Here is an 18,047-nt window from a genome sequence, read left to right as displayed (position 1 = left end):
CTGCTCCCAACCGGACCTGCGGGTGAGCAGAGCAGTCCCTTCGTGGTCGCCAACTGAAACGATACGCGGAATAAATAGACTCCATAACCTGGGGTAGTTATGAAGTGGGTATGTACGTCAGCGCCCGGCACAAGTGAGATAGCCCTCCAAAACTTGTGCCCCGAGCCTCAGTCTGACCCACACTTTTATTCTTAAAGACGTTCCATATGCAAAACACTGCACGACTTTTTCATGCATATTCAACCCCTGGCCCCGCCTGTCCTCGCTTCTCATGCTAAGTAAGTCCACGCCCTTCTGGGCATGCGTGGTTTGCTGTGGTGGTCGTACGGGTGTCTCTTGGTGGTCCTGAGGCTGAAGATTGTGGTTTTCCTCATCATTGTACTTTTGAACTTTTCCTCTCTGCGCATGCGCTTTTAGTCCTTTGGTGCTTATCTGAGTACGTCTGTCAGTCTTGATAGGCTTGGAGACAGAGGAGCTTCTTTATCTGGGTTCTTTGCTTCTTCTGGTATTGTTCTTTATGCAAGAAGCTTCAGAAATTTGCATTTTCCTTTGCCCTTTGTATTAGGCAGAGGTTTCCTAAGCAAAAGGTAGAAAATTCAACACATAACTATACAAGCTAAATTATAAATGCTTAATTCATTTTGATAACCTAATTCTAAAAATCTCTGTTTCACCTCGAGAGCTGTCACAGAGCAGAAGGGCAGATGAGAGGCTGAAAAGCAGCAAAGCTGAACAGCCTGCCTCAGCTTCAGCAGTGTGCAATTGACTGAAGGCGAAAAACCAAGCAGCAGAGCAGCAGGCTTCTGTGCGCACTGAAGGCAATTGCAAGCATGCAGCAGCTGCTCCTTGCCAAGCACAGGCAGCTGCCTAGGTTCTTGGTTCTTGACCAACTCACAGTTGCCCTTCTTTTCAGCAGCTGCCACCGTGTTCTCTGCATCTCGCAGCCTCTGGGGAGCAACAAGAATTTCCAAGGTGGGATGCATGACGACTATGGCAAAACCCAGGAAAGTTGTCCTGGAACACCTTCCATTGGCATGCCAAGACTGAATTCAACAGGCAGGAGAGCAGCAGCCACCGTCCTCCAGCTGTCTGCGAGCTTCGCACACAAGCCGGCTTCTTCGCGGCTTCGTTCTTCGCCTCTTGCAAGCTACCGCCATCTCCGGCTGCCGGAGGACAAGAAGCGGCTACTTTGCGCACAGATCACTGGAGCGGCAGCGGTGCGCTCCGGAGCGCCGCTTCTGCCGAAAGACTCCGGGAAGCGGCACTTGCTTTCGGCCAGCTCCGGAGCTGCGTATTCTGCCTCTCTAGTCGCCTACATCTTAGCCAAAAGCTTTTCCGCTCCAGTTCTCAAGGAGAAAGTGTACCAGCACTGCTCACTTAGCCCGACCTTGCCAAGAAATAAGATTTGCTGCACATTCCAAGGACACTGCATTTTCCTGGGCAAGCTGCAACCTTCTGGCAGATGGCTGTGCTCTCTGCCCACTCCTGCCCAGTTCTTGGTACTAGCGGGCACGTTGCAGCCTGGCGAAGGCAAGAAACCTCTGAAACGATACGCGGAATAAATAAATAGACTCCATAAGCTAGGGTAGTTATGAAGTGGGTATGTACGTCAGCGCCCGGCACAAGTGAGATAGCTCTCCAAAACTTGTGCCCCGAGCCTCAGTCTGACCCACACTTTTATTCTTAAAGACGTTCCATATACAATACACTGCACAACTTTTTCATGAGTATTCAACCCCTGGCCCCGCCTGTCCTCGCTTCTCATGCTAAGTAAGTCCACGCCCTTCTGGGCATGCGTGGTTTGCTGTGGTGGTCGTACGGGGTCTCTTGGTGGTCCTGAGGCTGAAGATTGTGGTTTTCCTCATGATTGAACTTTTGAACTTTTCCTCTCTGCGCGTGCGCTTTTGGTCCTTTGGTGCTTATCTGAGTACGTCTGTCAGTCTTGATAGGCTTGGAGACAAAGGAGCTTCTTTATCTGGGTTCTTTGCTTCTTCTGGTATTGTTCTTTATGCAAGAAGCTTCAGAAATTTGCATTTTCCTTTGCCCTTTGTATTAGGCAGAGGTTTCTTAAGTAAAAGGTTGAAAATTCAACACATAACTCTACAAGCTAAATTATAAATGCTTAATTCATTTTGGTAACCTAATTCTAAACATCTCTGTTTCACCTCGAGAGCTGTCACAGAGCAGAAGGGCAGATGAGATGCTGAAAAGCAGCAAAGCTGAACAGCCTGCCTCAGCTTCAGCAGTGTGCAATTGACTGAAGGCAAAACACCAAGCAGCAGAGCAGCGGGCTTCTGTGCACTTCTGAAGGCAATTGCAAGAATCCAGTAGCTGCTCCTTGCCAAGCACAGTCAGCTGCCTAGGTTCTTGCTTCTTGACCAACTCACAGTTGCCCTTCTTTTCAGCAGCTGCCACGGTGTTCTCTGCGTCTCGCAGCCTCTGGGGAGCAACAAGAATTTCCAAGGCGGTGTAAGAGCCCGTCTGAAGCCCCTCATTTTCCATTCTGCCTTCTGATTGCCACGAGAAAGAATCCCTTCCTCCACTGCAGTTCCGGCTTAGAACAGGACACAGTGCAGGTGCAACCACTGAACCGTCATGCTAGCTGTTCCGAACAAGGCCTGGCAAGAACTTGGCAAGGACTTGGCAAGGACTTGGCAAAGACCTGACGTGGACCCAGCACGGGACAGCCTGATGCGCGGCCTGCTTCTAATCTCCGTTCTTAAGCCAAATGAACTTTTGGGCTGACTCCCGGGGTCCTTCATTGAAGACCCCTCATCTGCCTCGTTACCACTGTGACAAACAAAGAATGAGAACCCTCCTCCCAAGGACTGAGACTGAGACCCCTGCTATAGGGAGGAGGGGAAATTGGTGGTCTGACCACTAATGACATGACCTGTTTCCCTTCAGTGATTCAAATGGACTTCTTCTTCATTGGATTCGTCTTGCTTTGGTGGTTTCTGTGGACTCACCTGTTCCCGCGTGGCGATTACAATGGACTTTCATTGTTACACTTGCTCCCCCCTCTTTCCTCTGTGGACTATAACTGGAGCCCCGAGTCGACCAGAACTTCGGAGACTCCCCCGACACGACAGACGGATCCCCATCGTCCGGACTACTGAGGATCTCGCCTGTGTTGGTAGCTATTCCCATACCCCTCTTCTCTCTCTCTCTCTCCTTTTATCTCCTTTCCGATCCCCACTATCGCATTTACTGTTTTGGCCCCTAATAAAGGTGCATTTGTTGTGATTAACTGATAGTCCCTTGTTGTTTGCCTTTTTGCACTTTTGGGATCGGTGAAAAGAACCATCACGACACCCCGCAAGAAGCGGATCGTGACATTAAAATTGGCGTCACGGACAGGATTTCTGTCTAGACAGAAGGGTTGCAGCTGAAAAGGCACCCACACTGTCTTTGGAAATTCACAAAGGATCCACTAGTGCAAAAGGCGGGACACTTGTTTTGTTGTTGTTGTGTATCTGGTCTGGGAAGGAAGGGACAACTTGAAGCAACTAAGCAGAGCCTCGCAGGCAGATTATTGTCCTTTCACCCAGCCAGGGAAGCGAAGAGCGACACAGCGAGGGCTGTGTAGTTTTGTGGAACTTAAGTTTGTAGCTCCCTGTTGTGGTTTTGGTCCCTTCACAAAATGAGTGACAATCTTAGCCTTGAAATTAAAGCTGAATTTTATGCACTACTAGCCAAACACAATGCCAGACCTTCTACGGAAGGAGAAAAATGGGCACAGAGGAATTGGTTGAACTTAGAAAATGTTATTGATAGAGTGTGTTCATTACAACATGAAACAAAATTCAAACTGGGCAAAAATAAAAGTATCTTATGCTCAGTTTTGGGAGCTTGTCTTACGGCAGCTATAGAAAATGGCTTTGAGCGAAGAAGTGAGGAACATGCTCTAATAGACTCCCTTCAAAATCTAGTTGAAATTTTGCAAAAACAGTTCTATGAAGCAAAAGATGTGATCTATGCATTGCGAGCTGCCTTAACAGAGGAACATGTTAACAAATCACATCATGCTGATTCCTCTACAGAGCTTGAGGAGAAGGAAACTCCTCACATGAAACAAATCTATCCTCATCAAGAACTTGAAGCAGCAAGTAATTGTGGGGAACATTGCTGCCACCACTTGAGACCCTTGATTAAAACAGAGTAGAACTATCTCAGTGATGATGATCTCGAACCTCACATCACAGCCAAACACATACCATCACAACTAAACACTGCCACTGAGCTAGCTAAGCTTAAAAGGGAATATGGACAGCCTCCACATGAATCAGAAACAGAATATGTTTTCCGGGTGTCCCTCACTGGTGGTGATCAAATTCAATTAAGTGAACAGGAAGCCAGTGGGTACTGGGGACATGGTGTCTTCTTAACAACAGGAGAGAAAGGTGACACACGGTCCCTGACACAGCGTGCAGCTTTTTGGGCCGGGGGAACAAGCCCCTTGGAAAGGGAAGATCCCATAGCTAGAATTAGTACCCCCGACCAACTCTTGGAAAATGTGCACAAAGCTGCTTGCCTGCAAATGACTCTCAAAAAGAAATTAATTCCTGACTTTGAATCCCTGATGCAATTACCTGTGAAGCCCGAGATAAGGACCCCTTGAATTTGTGGGCTTCCAGAATCACTCAAACCTACAGCAATTCTCCTTCCAAAAACGATAGCAGCTGTATCTCCTGTAGAAAGACCAGCTAGATTTCCTAGTAAGCAGAAGGACCCATTTGTTCCCCTTTATGACTTGTTGAGGAAAGGGGTGAAATGGGATTGGAGTCTTTCTCAGGAGTCAGCATTGCAATTGCTGATTTTTGAAGCAACAGCTCATCAAGCAGTGACCCCTATCCATCCTACAGATCCTTTCCAGGTGGAATGGGGATTTGCCTCCTCAGGGCTGTCAGTACACATATGGCAGCGGGGTGCTGAGGGTCTGACAAGACCTGTTGGTTTTTACTCCCGTGGTTCCAAAGATGCTGAGAAAAGATACACTACCTGGGAAAAAGGATTGTTGATGGTTATCTTAGCTTTCCTAGAAGTAGAAAAAATTGCACGAAAACAACCAATTGTATTGAGAGGCCCCTTCAAGGTTATTAAGACAGCCACTAGTGGGACTCCCCCTCCTGACGGGGTGGCCCAGAGGGCCTTAGTGAGAAAGTGGTATGCTCAGCTTGAACATTACTGTAACTTCTTCTCAATGACAGAAGGATCTGTAAAAACTTTACCAATCCAAGAAACGGAGAGCTTGGACAAACCTGCCTCTGTAATCAAAGTAACCCCTCCTTTCTGCCCCAAACAATCAGCAAACTCTTGGTTTACTGATGCTTCTGCTAAAGGGAAAGGAAAAGTATGGAAATATAGGGCAGAAGCCCTCCACTTTTCCTCTGGTGAGCAAATGATTACAGAGGGAGAAGGTAGTGCACACATTGGGGAGCTGATAGCTGTCTGGAGTGTTTTTCAACGAGAAGCACAGAATTCCTCTTTGGTCTGCATCTACACTGACTCCTATGCTCTGTACCAAATGATCCTAATAATCCAGCTCATGACCCTGGCCAACCTGTTCTGGTGGACCTCTCTTACTATAGGACGAGTAGCACTTGTGCTAAAACCCCCTCTGAATAAATATGCATGGGAAGCCTCTGGTGCTCTAGGGAAAGAGCATTGGACAAATACATGCTGGATAATTCCATCATTCTAACTTTTCTGCCTCTCGGCGGCAGAATTCCGTTGTGTTTACTTTTTCAGAAGAACTCCGAGGGACATGAAGACCACCTAATCCATGATCAAACTGGTAATACTTTTCTGCATCCTACCACAACCCCATGGCCAGAAACCAGCTGAGTGACCGTGGTCTGAACTAATTGTGGTAGCATGCAGAAAAAGTGAAAGGATCTCTTTAAGCGCAAAAAGGTCTGCACGCACCCAAGCGTACAGGATTGTTGGCACAATTTTACACTAACACAGACTGCAGAAGTGGTTTGTTTATGGGAAAAAACACCAAAGGGCTTTCTTTTAAGTTTATAATAAATGCTGTAGCTCAATCTACTACGGTTTATACCACCACCACTACCACCACTCGAGCCCAGCCACCAGTTATGCTTACCCCGAAAATTTTTGAAGTTGGACCATATGTAATCAGGAAAACTGGCCAACAACAGATATTATTTGATCCGGCATGGTCTCTTAAACAAGTCAAATTGCTGATGCAAAACAATGTCTCAGAAATACAACCAGCTTGTTCACCCTTTTTGCAAACCTCTTTTCAGGCTTGGACAACCTGGCTGCGACAGTGGAACCCTCCTAAAAAATGGGTGCCAAGAGACATAACTGGTGTTGTGGGAACAGAATTGGGAATCAATTCAGAGGTATTAATGAATAAATTGGCTTCTACGACTAGAGATTTGACCAAAATACAGCAACCACTGCAGTCGTCCTTATCGGCCTTGGGAACACATCAGTGGTTGCTATCAAACATTCTACCAAATTGGGAAAAGATAAATGTGAAGGATAAAAAATTGATCATTGATGCACTTAATGCCACACAAAGCAATGTTTCCTTAGCTCTTAGCTGTATCCAGGCTCAATTATGGATGCAGTCAGTTGCTGCCTCAATTATAAGAGAAGGTGAAGAAGGCACTTTTCCTACTGAGATTAGGAAAATAGTCTGGGACAGTGCCACTGACTTTGAAAGAGATTTCCAATCCTGGTGGAATTTAGTGAATTTTACCTATGACCCTAACACAAACACAGCCACAGCATTTTGTGCTGACCATAAGTAATGCCTCAGTGCATTTGATATTCCCTAGCATCGCATTAGGATTGAATCATGATGGACCCACTTTCTATCCTTCTGAACATAGAGAATGGGCCCGTCAAATTGATGACAAATGGCAAACTGTCAATTTAGAGTCCTGTACTATCCGAGAACAACTAGGGTTTATCTGTGAAGGTAATGCAATTATAGCTCAAGATATCTGTTTAGACACAGAACAAAATAGCTGTCATTTTGATATTCATCCTAACGAGACTTCTGAAACAGTCCTTGTATCTACAGGCAATGGGCGTGCCTGCTTCAGAACCGCTTGTGATACTGTGTTTATAGAAAGTACAGTAGTAGATACTAAAAATCATTCAAATTATTGTGCTTGCAACTTTACTAAAATTGCAGGATGTGATTTTTCTTTTGTAGCTCCAGTTACCTTACATGAACTTTTAGAATCCAATCTCATGTTGATTCACAAGCTACTGCCTACTCCCATTGGGATGAACCTTACTTTGGTAAAGCAACCATTACTTCATCAAGATCTAATAGAGATCCTAGGAAAAATCAAGGAGAATGGACAGAAAACTCTGGTAACTGTTCATCATGATGTGCAAGAAATACATCGTGTTGTAGAAAGGGTGGAAAGTGATGCCGAGCACAAGTGCTGGGATACCCTTTTCGGGTGGTCACCCACCGCCACGGGTATCCTGAACAAATTGTGCCATCCCGTTGTTGTTCTTCTGATTTTAGTTATGATTGGTTTTGTTTTATCAGTAATCTTGCTTATTGTAAATTGGAGAATGATGAAACGATGAACAAAATTAACATCTATAATTAATGCACACCACTTGGCCAACATCCTTTACACTATAGATGTTCCCAGGACTGTAGACACAAGAAGATTATAGGGTTGGTAGATATGTTTTACATCATTTTCTTTTATGATTTGTTTTAATCACTGTTTTAATTATTTTTGTTTCTTGATTATAAAATTATACTGAGTAATATCGATGATACTAGGTTTATTACTTTACTGCTTAATATTGATTATACTGGTTATTATTTGATCAATTTATTGTTTAATTGATTAATATTGATTATTATTTAAACAAACTATTGCTGATTTAATTCTTGTCTTAGTTTTCCTGTTTTCTCTTTCCTTTCCTTTTTCTCTTCCCTTTTCCCTGGAATGTGCTGCCAACACTTGATGAGTCCTGAAGACTCCACGACGACACCATGGAACCCTGCTGATGAAGATCTTTCGAGGGCAATCGTCACTCACGGGGTGGTGTAAGAGCCCGTCTGAAGCCCCTCATTTTCCATTCTGCCTTCCGATTGCCACAAGAAAGAATCCCTTCCTCCACTGCAGTTCCGGCTTAGAACAGGACACAGTGCAGGTGCAACCACTGAACCGTCATGCTGGCTGATCCCAACAAGGCCTGGTAAGAACTTGGCAAGGACTTGGCAAGGACTTGGCAAAGACCTGACGTGGACCCAGCACGGGGCAGCCTGATGCGCGGCCTGCTTCTAATCTCCGTTCTTAAGCCAAATGAACTTTTGGGGTGACTCCCGGGGTCCTTCATTGAAGACCCCTCATCTGCCTCGTTACCAGTGTGACAAACAAAGAATGAGAACCCTCCTCCCAAGGACTGAGACTGAGACCCCTGCTATAGAGAGGAGGGGAAATTGGTGGTCTGACCACTAATGACATGACCTGTTTCCCTTCAGTGATTCAAATGGACTTATTCTTCATTGGATTCGTCTTGCTTTGGTGGTTCTGTGGACTCACCTGTTCCCGCGTGGCGATTACCATGGACTTTTGTTGTTACACTTGCTCCCCCCTCTTTCCTCTGTGGACTATAACTGGAGCCCCGAGTCGACCAGAACTTCGGAGACTCCCCCGACACGACAGACGGATCCCCATCGTCCGGACCACTGAGGATCTCGCCTGTGTTGGTAGCTATTCCCATATCCCTCTTCTCTCGCTCTCTCTCTCCTTTTATCTCCTTTCCGATCCCCACTATCGCATTTACTGTTTTGGCCCCTAATAAAGGTGCATTTGTTGTGATTAACTGATAGTCCCTTGTTGTTTGCCTTTTTGCACTTTTGGGATCGGTGAAAAGAACCATCACGACACCCCGCAAGAAGCGGATCGTGACATTAAAATTGGCGTCACGGACAGGATTTCTGTCTAGACAGAAGGCTTGCAGCTGAAAAGGCACCCAGACTGTCTTTGGAAATTCACAAAGGATCCACTAGTGCAAAAGGCGGGACACTTGTTTTGTTGTTGTTGTGTATCTGGTCTGGGAAGGACGGGACAACTTGAAGCAACTAAGCAGAGCCTCCCAGGCAGATTATTGTCCTTTCACCCAGCCAGGGAAGCGAAGGGCGACACAGCGAGGGCTGTGTAGTTTTGTGGAACTTAAGTTTGTAGCTCCCTGTCGTGGTTTTGGTCCCTTCACAAAATGAGTGACAATCTTAGCCTTGAAATTAAAGCTGAATTTTATGCACTACTAGCCAAACACAATGCCAAACCTTCTACGGAAGGAGAAAAATGGGCACAGAGGAATTGGTTGAACTTAGAAAATGTTATCGATAGAGTGTGTTCATTACAACATGAAACAAAATTCAAACTGGGCAAAAATAAAACTATCTCATGCTCAGTTTTGGGAGCTTGTCTTACGGCAGCTATAGAAAATGGCTTCGAGCGAAGAAGTGAGGAACATGCTATAATAGACTCCCTTCAAAATCTAGTTGAAATTTTGCAAAACCAGTTCTATGAAGCAAAAGATGTGATCTATGCATTGCGAGCTGCCTTAACAGAGGAACATGTTAACAAATCACATCATGCTGATTCCTCTACAGAGCTTGAGGAGAAGGAAACTCCTCACATGAAACAAATCTATCCTCATCAAGAACTTGAAGCAGCAAGTAATTTGTGGGGAACATTGCTGCCATCACTTGAGACCCTTGATTAAAACTATCTCAGTGTATAGCTATCTCAGTGATGATGATCTCCAACCTCACATCACAACCAAACACATACCATCACAACTAAACACTGCCACTGAGCTAGCTAAGCTTAAAAGGGAATATGGACAGCCTCCACATGAATCAGAAACAGAATATGTTTTCCGGGTGTCCCTCACTGGTGGTGATCAAATTCAATTAAGTGAACAGGAAGCCAGTGGGTACTGGGGACATGGTGTCTTCTTAAAAACAGGAGAGAAAGGTGACGCATGGTCCCTGACACAGCGTGCAGCTTTTTGGGCCGGGGGAACAAGCCCCTTGGAAAGGGGAGATCCCATCGCTAGAATTAGTACCCCCGACCAACTCTTGGAAAATGTGCACAAAGCTGCTTGCCTGCAAATGACTCTCAAAAAGAAATTAATTCCTGACTTTGAATCCCTGATGCAATTACCTGTGAAGCCCGAGATAAGGACCCCTTGAATTTGTGGGCTTCCAGAATCACTCAAACCTACAGCAATTCTCCTTCCAAAAACGATAGCAGCTGTATCTCCTGTAGAAAGACCAGCTAGATTTCCTAGTAAGCAGAAGGACCCATTTGTTCCCCTTTATGACTTGTTGAGGAAAGGGGTGAAATGGGATTGGAGTCTTTCTCAGGAGTCAGCATTGCAATTGCTGATTTTTGAAGCAACAGCTCATCAAGCAGTGACCCCTACCCATCCTACAGATCCTTTCCAGGTGGAATGTGGATTTGCCTCCTCAGGGCTGTCAGTACACATATGGCAGCGGGGTGCTGAGGGTCTGACAAGACCTGTTGGTTTTACTCCCGTGGTTCCAAAGATGCTGAGAAAAGATACACTACCTGGGAAAAAGGATTGTTGATGGTTATCTTAGCTTTCCTAGAAGTAGAAAAAATTGCACGAAAACAACCAATTGTATTGAGAGGCCCCTTCAAGGTTATTAAGACAGCCACTAGTGGGACTCCCCCTCCTGACGGGGTGGCCCAGAGGGCCTTAGTGAGAAAGTGGTATGCTCAGCTTGAACATTACTGTAACTTCTTCTCAATGACAGAAGGATCTGTAAAAACTTTACCAATCCAAGAAACGGAGAGCTTGGACAAACCTGCCTCTGTAATCAAAGTAACCCCTCCTTTCTGCCCCAAACAATCAGCAAACTCTTGGTTTACTGATGCTTCTGCTAAAGGGAAAGGAAAAGTATGGAAATATAGGGCAGAAGCCCTCCACTTTTCCTCTGGTGAGCAAATGATTACAGAGGGAGAAGGTAGTGCACACATTGGGGAGCTGATAGCTGTCTGGAGTGTTTTTCAACGAGAAGCACAGAATTCCTCTTTGGTCTGCATCTACACTGACTCCTATGCTCTCTACCAAATGATCCTAATAATCCAGCTCATGACCCTGGCCAACCTGTTCTGGTGGACCTCTCTTACTATAGGACTAGTAGCACTTGTGCTAAAACCCCCTCTGAATAAATATGCATGGGAAGCCTCTGGTGCTCTAGGGAAAGAGCATTGGACAAATACATGCTGGATAATTCCATCATTCTAACTTTTCTGCCTCTCGGCGGCAGAATTCCGTTGTGTTTACTTTTTCAGAAGAACTCCGAGGGACATGAAGACCACCTAATCCATGATAAAACTGGTAATACTTTTCTGCATCCTACCACAACCCCATGGCCAGAAACCAGCTGAGTGACCGTGGTCTGAACTAATTGTGGTAGCATGCAGAAAAAGTGAAAGGATCTCTTTAAGCGCAAAAAGGTCTGCACGCACCCAAGCGTACAGGATTGTTGGCACAATTTTACACTAACACAGACTGCAGAAGTGGTTTGTTTATGGGGAAAAAAACACCAAAGGGCTTTCTTTTAAGTTTATAATAAATGCTGTAGCTCAATCTACTACGGTTTATACCACCACCACTACCACCACTCGAGCCCAGCCACCAGTTATGCTTACCCCGAAAATTTTTGAAGTTGGACCATATGTAATCAGGAAAACTGGCCAACAGCAGATATTATTTGATCCGGCATGGTCTCTTAAACAAGTCAAATTGCTGATGCAAAACAATGTCTCAGAAATACAACCAGCTTGTTCACCCTTTTTGCAAACCTCTTTTCAGGCTTGGACAACCTGGCTGCGACAGTGGAACCCTCCTAAAAAACGGGTGCCAAGAGACATAACTGGTGTTGTGGGAACAGAATTGGGAATCAATTCAGAGGTATTAATGAATAAATTGGCTTCTACGACTAGAGATTTGACCAAAATACAGCAACCACTGCAGTCGTCCTTATCGGCCTTGGGAACACATCAGTGGTTGCTATCAAACATTCTACCAAATTGGGAAAAGATAAATGTGAAGGATAAAAAATTGATCATTGATGCACTTAATGCCACACAAAGCAATGTTTCCTTAGCTCTTAGCTGTATCCAGGCTCAATTATGGATGCAGTCAGTTGCTGCCTCAATTATAAGAGAAGGTGAAGAAGGCACTTTTCCTACTGAGATTAGGAAAATAGTCTGGGACAGTGCCACTGACTTTGAAAGAGATTTCCAATCCTGGTGGAATTTAGTGAATTTTACCTATGACCCTAACACAAACACAGCCACAGCATTTTGTGCTGACCATAAGTAATGCCTCAGTGCATTTGATATTCCCTAGCATCGCATTAGGATTGAATCATGATGGACCCACTTTCTATCCTTCTGAACACAGAGAATGGGCCCGTCAAATTGATGACAAACGGCAAACTGTCAATTTAGAGTCCTGTACTATCCGAGAACAACTAGGGTTTATCTGTGAAGGTAATGCAATAATAGCTCAAGATATCTGTTTAGACACAGAACAAAATAGCTGTCATTTTGATATTCATCCTAACGAGACTTCTGAAACAGTCCTTGTATATACAGGCAATGGGCGTGTATATACAAGAACCACTTGTGATACTGTGTTTATAGAAAGTACAGTAGTAGATACTAAAAATCATTCAAATTATTGTGCTTGCAACTTTACTAAAATTGCAGGATGTGATTTTTCTTTTGTAGCTCCAGTTACCTTACATGAACTTTTAGAATCCAATCTCATGTTGATTCACAAGCTACTGCCTACTCCCATTGGGATGAACCTTACTTTGGTAAAGCAACCATTACTTCATCAAGATCTAATGGAGATCCTAGGAAAAATCAAGGAGAATGGACAGAAAACTCTGGTAACTGTTCATCATGATGTGCAAGAAATACATCGTGTTGTAGAAAGGGTGGAAAGTGATGCCGAGCACAAGTGCTGGGATACCCTTTTCGGGTGGTCACCCACCGCCACGGGTATCCTGAACAAATTGTGCCATCCCGTTGTTGTTCTTCTGATTTTAGTTATGATTGGTTTTGTTTTATCAGTAATCTTGCTTATTGTAAATTGGAGAATGATGAAACGATGAACAAAATTAACATCTATAATTAATGCACACCACTTGGCCAACATCCTTTACACTATAGATGTTCCCAGGACTGTAGACACAAGAAGATTATAGGGTTGGTAGGTATGTTTTACATCATTTTCTTTTATGATTTGTTTTAATCACTGTTTTAATTATTTTTGTTTCTTGATTATAAAATTATACTGAGTAATATCGATGATACTAGGTTTATTACTTTACTGCTTAATATTGATTATACTGGTTTATTATTTGATCAATTTATTGTTTAATTGATTAATATTGATTATTATTTAAACAAACTATTGCTGATTTAATTCTTGTCTTAGTTTTCCTGTTTTCTCTTTCCTTTCCTTTTTCTCTTCCCTTTTCCCTGGAATGTGCTGCCAACACTTGATGAGTCCTGAAGACTCCACGACGACACCATGGAACCCTGCTGATGAAGATCTTTCGAGGGCAATCGTCACTCACGGGGTGGTGTAAGAGCCCGTCTGAAGCCCCTCATTTTCCATTCTGCCTTCCGATTGCCACAAGAAAGAATCCCTTCCTCCACTGCAGTTCCGGCTTAGAACAGGACACAGTGCAGGTGCAACCACTGAACCGTCATGCTGGCTGATCCCAACAAGGCCTGGTAAGAACTTGGCAAGGACTTGGCAAGGACTTGGCAAAGACCTGACGTGGACCCAGCACGGGACAGCCTGATGCGCGGCCTGCTTCTAATCTCCGTTCTTAAGCCAAATGAACTTTTGGGGTGACTCCCGGGGTCCTTCATTGAAGACCCCTCATCTGCCTCGTTACCAGTGTGACAAACAAAGAATGAGAACCCTCCTCCCAAGGACTGAGACTGAGACCCCTGCTATAGGGAGGAGGGGAAATTGGTGGTCTGACCACTAATGGCATGACCTGTTTCCGTTCAGTGATTCAAATGGACTTCTTCTTCATTGGATTCGTCTTGCTTTGGTGGTTTCTGTGGACTCACCTGTTCCCGCGTGGCGATTACAATGGACTTTCGCTGTTACACTTGCTCCCCCCTCTTTCCTCTGTGGACTATAACTGGAGCCCCGAGTCGACCAGAACTTTGGAGACTGCCCCGACACGACAAACGGAACCCCATCGTCCGGACCACTGAGGATCTCGCCTGTGTTGGTAGCTATTCCCATACCCCTCTTCTCTCTCTCTCTCTCCTTTTATCTCCTTTCCGATCCCCACTATCGCATTTACTGTTTTGGCCCCTAATAAGGCTGCATTTGTTGTGATTAACTGATAGTCCCTTGTTGTTTGCCTTTTTGCACTTTTGGGATCAGTGAAAAGAACCATCACGACACCCCGCAAGAAGCGGATCGTGACAAGTGGGATGCGTGAAAAATAAAATCAAAACCCAGGAAAGTTGTCCTGGAACACCTTCCATTGGCATGCCAAGAGTGAATTCAAGAGGCAGGAGAGCAGCAGCCACCGTCCTGCAGCAGCCTGCGAGCTTCGCACACAAGCCGGCTTCTTGGCGGCTTCGTTCTTCGCCTCTTGCAAGCTACCGCGATCTCCGGCTGCCGGTGGACAAGAAGCGGCTACTTCGCGCTCAGATCACTGGAGCGGCAGCGGTGCGCTCCGAAGAGCCGCTTCTGCCGAAAGACGCCGGCAAGCGGCACTTGCTTTCGGCCAGCTCCGGAGCTGCGTATTCTGCCTCTCTAGTCGCCTACATCATAGCCAAAAGCTTTTCCGCTCCAGTTCTCAAGGAGAAAGTGTACCAGCACTGCTCACTTAGCCCGACCTTGCCAGGAAATAAGATTTGCTGCACATTCCAAGGACACTGCATTTTCCTGGGCAAGCTGCAACCTGCTGGCAGATGGCCGTGCTCTCTGCTCACTCCTGCCCAGTTCTTGGTATTAGCGGGCACGTTGCAGCCTGGCGAAGGCAAGAAACCTGAGAGCTGTCACAGAGCAGAAGGGCAGCTGAGATGCTGAAAAGCAGCAAAGCTGAACAGTCTGCCTCAGATTCAGCAGTGTGTAATTGACTGAAGGCGAAAAAGCAAGCAGCAGAGCAGCGGGCTTCTGTGCGCACTGTAGGCAATTGCAAGAATCCAGCAGCTGTTCCTTGCCAAGCACAGGCAGCTGCCTAGGTTCTTGCTTCTTGACCAACTCACAGTTGCCCTTCTTTTCAGCAGCTGCCACCGTGTTCTCTGCATCTCGCAGCCTCTGGGGAGCAACAAGAATTTCCAAGGTGGGATGCATGACGACTATGTCAAACCCAGGAAAGTTGTCCTGGAACACCTTCCATTGGCATGCCAAAAGTGAATTCAAGAGGCAGGAGAGCAGCAGCCACCGTCCTGCAGCAGTCTGCGAGCTTCGCACACAAGCCGGCTTCTTGGCGGCTTCGTTCTTCGCCTCTTGCAAGCTACCGCGATCTCCGGCTGCCGGAGGACAAGAAGCGGCTACTTCGCGCACAGATGAGTGGAGCGGCAGCGGTGCGCTCCGAAGAGCCGCTTCTGCCGAAAGACGCCGGCAAGCGGCACTTGCTTTCGGCCAGCTCCGGAGCTGCGTATTCTGCCTCTCTAGTCGCCTACATCTTAGCCAAAAGCTTTTCCGCTCCAGTTCTCAAGGAGAAAGTGTACCCGCACTGCTCACTTAGCCCGACCTTGCCAGGAAATAAGATTTGCTGCACATTCCAGGGACACTGCATTTTCCTGGTACTAGCGGGCACGTTGCAGCCTGGCGAAGGCAAGAAACCTGGAGAGCTGTCACAGAGCAGAAGGGCAGCTGAGATGCTGAAAAGCAGCAAAGCTGAACAGCCTGCCTCAGCTTCAGCAGTGTGTAATTGACTGAAGGCGAAAAAGCAAGCAGCAGAGCAGCGGGCTTCTGTGCGCACTGAAGGCAATTGCAAGAATCCAGCAGCTGCTCCTTGCCAAGCACAGGCAGCTGCCTAGGTTCTTGCTTCTTGACCAACTCACTGTTGCCCTTCTTTTCAGCAGCTGCCACCGTGTTCTCTGCATCTCGCAGCCTCTGGGGAGCAACAAGAATTTCCAAGGTGGGATGCATGACGACTATGTCAAAACCCAGGAAAGTTGTCCTGGAACACCTTCCATTGGCATGCCAAAGTGAATTCAAGAGGCAGGAGAGCAGCAGCCACCGTCCTGCAGCAGTCTGCGAGCTTCGCACACAAGCCGGCTTCTTGGCGGCTTCGTTCTTCGCCTCTTGCAAGCTACCGCGATCTCCGGCTGCCGGTGGACAAGAAGCGGCTACTTCGCGCTCAGATCACTGGAGCGGCAGCGGTGCGCTCCGAAGCGCCGCTTCTGCCGAAAGACGCCGGCAAGCGGCACTTGCTTTCGGCCAGCTCCGGAGCTGCGTATTCTGCCTCTCTAGTCGCCTACATCATAGCCAAAAGCTTTTCCGCTCCAGTTGTCAAGGAGAAAGTGTACCAGCACTGCTCACTTAGCCCGACCTTGCCAGGAAATAAGATTTGCTGCACATTCCAAGGGCACTGCATTTTCCTGGTACTAGCGGGCACGTTGCAGCCTGGCGAAGGCAAGAAACCTGGAGAGCTGTCACAGAGCAGAAGGGCAGCTGAGATGCTGAAAAGCAGCAAAGCTGAACAGCCTGCCTCAGCTTCAGCAGTGTAATTGACTGAAGGCGAAAAAAGCAAGCAGCAGAGCAGCGGGCTTCTGTGCGCACTGAAGGCAATTGCAAGAATCCAGCAGCTGCTCCTTGCCAAGCACAGGCAGCTGCCTAGGTTCTTGCTTCTTGACCAACTCACTGTTGCCCTTCTTTTCAGCAGCTGCCACCGTGTTCTCTGCATCTCGCAGCCTCTGGGGAGCAACAAGAATTTCCAAGGTGGGATGCATGACGACTATGTCAAAACCCAGGAAAGTTGTCCTGGAACACCTTCCATTGGCATGCCAAAAGTGAATTCAAGAGGCAGGAGAGCAGCAGCCACCGTCCTGCAGCAGTCTGCGAGCTTCGCACACAAGCCGGCTTCTTCGCGGCTTCGTTCTTCGCCTCTTGCAAGCTACCGCGATCTCCGGCTGCCGGTGGACAAGAAGCGGCTACTTCGCGCACAGATGAGTGGAGCGGCAGCGGTGCGCTCCGAAGAGCCGCTTCTGCCGAAAGACGCCGGCAAGCGGCACTTGCTTTCGGCCAGCTCCGGAGCTGCGTATTCTGCCTCTCTAGTCGCCTACATCATAGCCAAAAGCTTTTCCGCTCCAGTTCTCAGGGAGAAAGTGTACCAGCACTGCTCACTTAGCCCGACCTTGCCAGGAAATAAGATTTGCTGCACATTCCAAGGACACTTCATTTTCCTGGTACTAGCGGGCACGTTGCAGCCTGGCGAAGGCAAGAAACCTGGAGAGCTGTCACAGAGCAGAAGGGCAGCTGAGATGCTGAAAAGCAGCAAAGCTGAACAGCCTGCCTCAGCTTCAGCAGTGTGTAATTGACTGAAGGCGAAAAAGCAAGCAGCAGAGCAGCGGGCTTCTGTGCGCACTGAAGGCAATTGCAAGAATCCAGCAGCTGCTCCTTGCCAAGCACAGTCAGCTGCCTAGGTTCTTGCTTCTTGACCAACTCACTGTTGCCCTTCTTTTCAGCAGCTGCCACCGTGTTCTCTGCATCTCGCAGCCTCTGGGGAGCAACAAGAATTTCCAAGGTGGGATGCATGACGACTATGTCAAAACCCAGGAAAGTTGTCCTGGAACACCTTCCATTGGCATGCGAAAAGTGAATTCAAGAGGCAGGAGAGCAGCAGCCAGCGTCCTGCAGCAGCCTGCCAGCTTCGCACACAAGCCGGCTTCTTGGCGGCTTCGTTCTTCGCCTCTTGCAAGCTACCGCGATCTCCGGCTGCCGGAGGACGAGAAGCGGCTACTTCGCGCACAGATCACTGGAGCGGC

The 18,047-nt window shown here is 46.9% G+C and overlaps 2 long non-coding RNA genes across 4 annotated transcripts; both read left to right on the top strand.

Moving 5' to 3' along the window:
• The first annotated feature begins 16 nt into the window (after positions 1-16).
• On the top strand, positions 17-3,250 carry LOC128786688 (uncharacterized). 3 transcript variants are annotated; one of them, XR_008430440.1, is made up of 5 exons: positions 17-108; positions 198-278; positions 681-1,770; positions 2,172-2,576; positions 2,908-3,250. It is a non-coding gene; the product is annotated as an uncharacterized LOC128786688 (long non-coding RNA). The 3 variants fall into 3 exon arrangements; XR_008430441.1 differs by having other exon boundaries at positions 198-1,600; positions 1,690-1,770; XR_008430439.1 differs by having other exon boundaries at positions 198-1,770.
• A 3,046-nt stretch (positions 3,251-6,296) lies between these two features.
• On the top strand, positions 6,297-8,535 carry LOC128786701 (uncharacterized). The gene is made up of 3 exons (XR_008430450.1): positions 6,297-6,371; positions 7,196-7,359; positions 7,982-8,535. It is a non-coding gene; the product is annotated as an uncharacterized LOC128786701 (long non-coding RNA).
• The last annotated feature ends 9,512 nt before the right edge of the window (positions 8,536-18,047 follow it).

The sequence above is a fragment of the Vidua chalybeata genome, chromosome 1, assembly GCF_026979565.1.
Source record: "Vidua chalybeata isolate OUT-0048 chromosome 1, bVidCha1 merged haplotype, whole genome shotgun sequence".
NCBI lineage: Eukaryota > Metazoa > Chordata > Aves > Passeriformes > Viduidae > Vidua > Vidua chalybeata.
This window is presented reverse-complemented; position numbering and strand designations above follow the sequence as displayed.